Source organism: Conger conger, chromosome 2, assembly GCF_963514075.1.
Source record: "Conger conger chromosome 2, fConCon1.1, whole genome shotgun sequence".
NCBI lineage: Eukaryota > Metazoa > Chordata > Actinopteri > Anguilliformes > Congridae > Conger > Conger conger.
Genome location: NC_083761.1, coordinates 49,219,659 through 49,225,569, shown reverse-complemented (window position 1 = coordinate 49,225,569; position 5,911 = coordinate 49,219,659). Strand labels below are relative to the sequence as shown.

Genomic DNA, 5,911 nt, shown 5'->3' with positions numbered 1-5,911 from the left:
ACTTTATATTTGTGCACAAACATGATGTCAACAAAATTTGGTAAAGATTTTGACAAGCATTTAAATTCCACATGAGCTCTACCACTAAACTTCAACCCTGAATTTGTTAGCTCACGATGGTCCAAATACTGCCGTATGAGCCTGCCCAGTTCATAGTCTCCCATTAGCAACAGCTTCCCCACCACAGTAGAGCACTATTACCATGTCACTGTATGCTGTTCACATACGTGATCAAGTTTTTATGTTTTTATGAAAACTGAATTAATTACACTTCACATATACACAAAAATCAAAGTTGATCTGGAAGTCTTTTTTTGTTATTTTTTGGGCTAACTTGGTGTTTGGAACATGGTGAGTTTATGTTATGCACAACAGCCGGATAAATATCTCCAGGAAAACAAAAGCAAAAACAAAGTTTTACAACTATATAGCCAATCCCTGTGGTGAATGCTTAGTGTATTCTGCACAGATTTGTCGGACAAAGATTCACCTGCAACGCATCTCTCTGCTTATTCATTATGCTATGCAAACACAGCAATATTCTTAAACTGTCCATCACCTGAATATGACACATTATACCTGGTTGGAAAAGGTAGGAACCTGGTACAAGAAGTTTACCATGTTTTAAATTAGTTAGGTACTGAAATTAACTAGCAATGCATTTGCGCAACAACATAATGCAGTTCTAGATGACATTCGCTTAGGTATAGTCCCAGCCAGTGGTGGGCCGTCAGGGCCAGCAAGGCCTTCTCTGCTGGCCTAAATACTATCAGAAGGACGGACCTACATTTACAACCTAAAATCTAATTTCTAATCAAAATTCTTAATTTTGTAGCGTTTCTCTTGGCTGCATTGCTTCCAGTACGTGTATGTGGATGTTAGATTTTTGTCTAAACAGATTTCAGCCATGTCAATCTAATCTGCCCAGGACCTTCAGAAACAGTAGTGCTGGCCGATGCAATCGAGACTACATTAGCGATTGACTGTTTCTTTAACCAATCAGATTTCAAATTCCTCGCCATGACGCTTCACAGGGCCAGGATTTTTCCGTCCTCTGATTGGTTGGTCAGAGCAAAACACACAGCCAAGAGCGACTAGCCTGTTCGATTAGCAAAACACTTCTGTAGCGATTGACACCCAGGAAGAGAAATTGACTTGGTCTCGGACATACTAAAAAAATTAATTTTCAAGATGGACTTTTCCAGAAAAGCTAGACATCGTGAGGAGAGATCGGCCAACCCCGAAGCTAGCTAGCTTCTCTCAGGTTGTAGTGTAGAGGTTTGGAGTTGTCCTAACTGTGTTTCATGCTGTATTAATAATGGTAATTATCCTCAATACGCGAAATTCCCCTCTCTCTCATGCCACGGATTTTTGAATAGTATTGATGTTTTTTTTAAAAAATATATATAACTGCGACGTGATAGTGGTTGTATTAAGAGGTGGACTAAGTCGGGTACGTCCCCACTGAAGGCCCAGGTACCAAATGCACGGCCCGCCACTGGTCCCAGCAAATATATAGTTTTCCCAAAAATGGCTGAACAGACTATGAAATAAACTTCAACATTAGTCAGAAAATAGTTGTAGCTTCCTAACCAGGTGGGATAATTGGTTCCATAAATATGACTGTATCAAATAATTGGCAAAACAAACTTATATTTCTACCAAACTAGAAATATGTTGGTCAGATTTGCAATAAATATGAATTGTATATTTTTCTTCTTATTATATGATTTTTTGATGTAGAGAAACTGTATCAAAGATTGTTAGAATATGCCTTTACTTTTATAGTCTGTGGCGCGGCGAGGGTTGTAAACTGTGAGCATGACATGGGGGAGGGGGCTCAGTTAAAATTGCACCCAACTGTTCTGGACAAATGCTATGTAGGAGATCACAGAACCAAATTCTAAATACATGACCAAAGTATACTGATAAAAGTTTGCATTGAAGGGTACTGGTTTGATCTGATACTTTTATAATTTTTAACAAAGCATAAGACATCCATTTCCATCCATTTGGGACTGTTGGCTTTTGGCTTTCCCCCACATAACCATCTTTTGGAAATGTTTGGTACCAGAGGCTTAATGAACTGCTAAATCTCCAATAACCACAGTTTGCAAGCTTCAGGGGGAATGTCAATCCTTGGTCACCTAGCTGTTAAGATTTATTGAGCCCGCTTTCTGGAACGGATCCCTGTTTGACAAACTGTTATGAAATCCATTGTAGCCATTTTCTTGTCCACTAGAGGGCATGGTTGCCTAAGGGATGGTTGTACACTCTGAAAGGTTCTGAAAGGGTTCTTTGGCATCCATAACTATTTGGACAGTGACACATTATTTGTTGTTTTCACTCCTTCGTTGTTTGAAATAAAACAATCAGTATATGGTTAATGTGCAGCATTTGAGAGTTTTTACATCCACATCATCATATTCAATATTTTGTTGCAAATCGTTAGAAATCAATGACTGCCTGAATTCTACTAACCACAGACATCTTCCCAGGGGATGCTTTGCCTGGCCTGTACTGCAGCCCTCTTATGCTCCTGCTTGTCTCGGAGGCTATTCGCCTTCAGTCTGGTCTTCAGCATCATGCTCAATTAGATTCAGGCCAGGTTATTGCCAGTCAAGAATATAAAACTTTTTGGCCCGAAAAATATCCTTGGTTGCTTCGGCTTTGGATCATGTCCTGCTGAATGACAGAGTGTTGTGATTCCCTTGCTTTGATCAAAGCAGGCAAATGTTTCTGTCTACTTTGGCATTCACCCTGCTGCTACTGTCAGCAGTGACATCATCAATGAACACAAGCCGTAACACTACCTCCACCATGTTTGACTTTTGACAGGTGGTATAATTTGGATCCTGAGCTTTTTCTTACTTTTTTCTTTCCATAACGCTGGTACAGGTCGATCTTTGTCTTCTCTGTCCAAACACTTTGTTCCAGGTTTTTTTATGTACATTTTTGCAAACTGTAACCTGGCCATTCTTTTCTTGAGGCCTGCCATGTGGTTTACATCTTGTAGTGAACCCTCTGAGGTTATACTGGCATAGTCTTCTCTTGATCGTCGACACATCTTTGCCTACTGGAGAGTATTGATGATCTTTTGAACACTTACTTTTTTTTTTTTTTCACCATTCAAAGGATTCTTCTGTTATCCACTCCACGTGTCTTCTGTGGTCTCCTAGGTTGTTTGCCTTTGCTGAGCTCACCAATGTGTTCTTGCTTCTCAGTAGTGCACCAAACAGTTGATTTTTGGGCTTTGTCTCCAGTTTATTTATTCTGATTTGTCAGCCTAATGATGGCCTGCTTTACTGCCATTGACACTTCTTTGGTCCTCATGTTAATAGACAGACTCCTAGAATGAACTCTTTTATGCATGTACTATTGATGAAACTTTACACAACTGTCCAAGAATCATTTGAGTACCCAACTGTCCAATTACTTTTAGTCTCCTAAAATTGGGAGGACTATGTATAAAAACAGCTTCAATTCCTACACTGTTCCCCAAATGTGGATGTAACCCTCAAATTAAAGGCAAAAGTCTGCACTTTGAACTCCGGCACATTGAATTTGAAATAATATTTTATTTATTTTATTTATTTTATTTATTTTATTTCACAGGAAAACAATACTTAAAAGAACAAACAATATTAATCATATTATTTTTTCAGTGGGTTCCTGCCGGCAGACTGAAGAAAGGGAAGCTGTGAATTAGGAACCAGGAAGAAAATACTCACGCTCATGACTACTGTCTGTTCTGGCTCCACGGTGGTGGAACAAACTCCCCGTTGAGGTCAGAATTGTAGAATCTCTTCCCATCTTCAAGCGCAAACTGAAGACGCACCTCTTCAAGCAGCACCTCTCCCCATCCCTCCCTACCTCCCTGTGAACCTTAATTGTTGTTTTTGTGATTTACTTTGTGTTTCGGTATTTTTAGTTGGCTAGGTAAGCAGTGTTTGGCTAGTTAAGGGGTTTGGTCATACTTTTGCGTTTGTTTCTTTTAAAAAAAGAAAAAATCAAATAGGCAATTTTTTTTGCAATGCAAAACATCTGTGTAGTTTTTTCCATTCAATATTTATTTAGTTAACACCATGTAAACAGCTCTGATATGAGGTGCACCTGGTGATGGCACCCAGCTGTTTTGCATGATGTAGGACTGATTTTAGAATAATGAGAGAAGATGGTGGCATTTTTCCATTAGGTGATTCATTAAGTTGGTATACATCTGTCAATGATTTTGTCATGTAGCAGGGTCAGTGAGTCTCCCGTAAGGACAAACCGGGGAATATCATGCCCTTAGTTCTATAAACTTGGGATGACTTCATGCTTAACATTGCAATTGTATTTCAGAATGTACAAGTAACGCTGATTATATCATTGCTTCTAATTTTCATCAACTTCACTTTAACTTTCCACTTTGCCCCTCCTAGAGGGCAATTTCCACCTATTTTGTATGAGTTCTGTAATTTATTTATTTATGAACCTTTATTTATACAGGATCAGTTGACAAAGCACACATGGTTTTTTGCAGCTGGCAGATGGCCTCAAGTGTCCCAAACTCTCCTGAATTGATAGCAGAGGTTACATACAAATAAATACAAAAAAGGATAAACACTGTCTCCAAAATAAATATATCCATTTAGCAAATAAGATGGAAAAAGTAAGGCTGTTTCCAAATCTGGTGGACCAAGACGAAGCACCTGCACATCTAGTGTGACATACAGTATACCTGTGATGTTGCATTTCTACATAATTGACATTTAAGCTCTGTGACGGCAGCTTTGTAACATATTCATGTCTCTGCTTTTCAAATGACTCCTGTGCCCAGCTGTAGAAAGCATAAATAGACATGAAGAAATATTCTCATCAGCTTTCACCATTCTGGCCAAGAATCTCTCATTAACAAGGCGTTTCTGTCTGCAGAACTGCTGCTCACTAGATTTTTTTCTTCTTTTTTTTTGGACCATTCTTTGCAAACTCTAGAGACTAGTGTGCGTGAAAATCCCAGCAGATCTGCCATTGGGACATTAAAAAACTACTTTCCATAATGAAAAATAATATAACATGACTGTAATTTGAGCGCTTGTAAATAAATGTTAATCAAATTTTGTGTGTAACATGATTTTTACCAGAGCCAGAGCAAATATGATGCTATACACAATTTACTAATGTTTCTGAAATTATTTGTGTATGCATGTGTTTGTGAGAGAGTGTGTGAGAGTATGTTTTCTTAATAAAATTAATAAAATTAGCCCACTGCAAGGAATGGGACAATTTAAGAATGATTAGCATTTTGTTTTGTGTTTCTGATTTGCGTTTTGTTTTTCTGATTTGCGATTTCGGATTGAGTATGGGAGTACTGGCTGTCATAGGCCATATGATATAAAATATCCCATATGAAATGGTAAAGGAACAGTAGAAACAATTTACATTTCTGATGTTTGAATAATGATCTGAAAGTTAAGTGAAGTATCTTTGTGTCTATGCGTTCATGCTGGGTGTAATAACAAATTAGTTTGCTGCATATTCACATGTTATAATATCACAATTTGGCCTACCTATATATGAATAGCTAAGAACATGAGGAGTGTAATAATGTGCAGTGTTATGGGTATCTTATTGAAACTGGTGGTAAAGGCAGAGGGCAGAGGGCAGGGTAATTTACGAAAAGTGTCCCAAAACACATCCTATACAGATCCAAGTGCAGGTCTGCCAATTGCCACATGTTGCGCCATCTCTGTCAGTGAGTACAAAATAATTGGGATAACTTATCAGTCAGTCATATGCATTTGTATATGAGTAGAAGGATGCATCTGGGATACAACAGCCAGGACAGCCATGGACAGCCATGCAACACCATTCCAGGACAAGATACTGTAAGTGCTATATCTGACTATTGGCACCCTTGATAAATGTA

The 5,911-nt window shown here is 38.5% G+C and overlaps 1 long non-coding RNA gene across 1 annotated transcript; it reads left to right on the top strand.

Annotated features, from left to right (window-relative positions):
• The first annotated feature begins 1,118 nt into the window (after positions 1–1,118).
• On the top strand, positions 1,119–5,279 carry LOC133122824 (uncharacterized). Its single transcript, XR_009708149.1, has 2 exons — positions 1,119–1,321; positions 3,666–5,279. It is a non-coding gene; the product is annotated as an uncharacterized LOC133122824 (long non-coding RNA).
• The last annotated feature ends 632 nt before the right edge of the window (positions 5,280–5,911 follow it).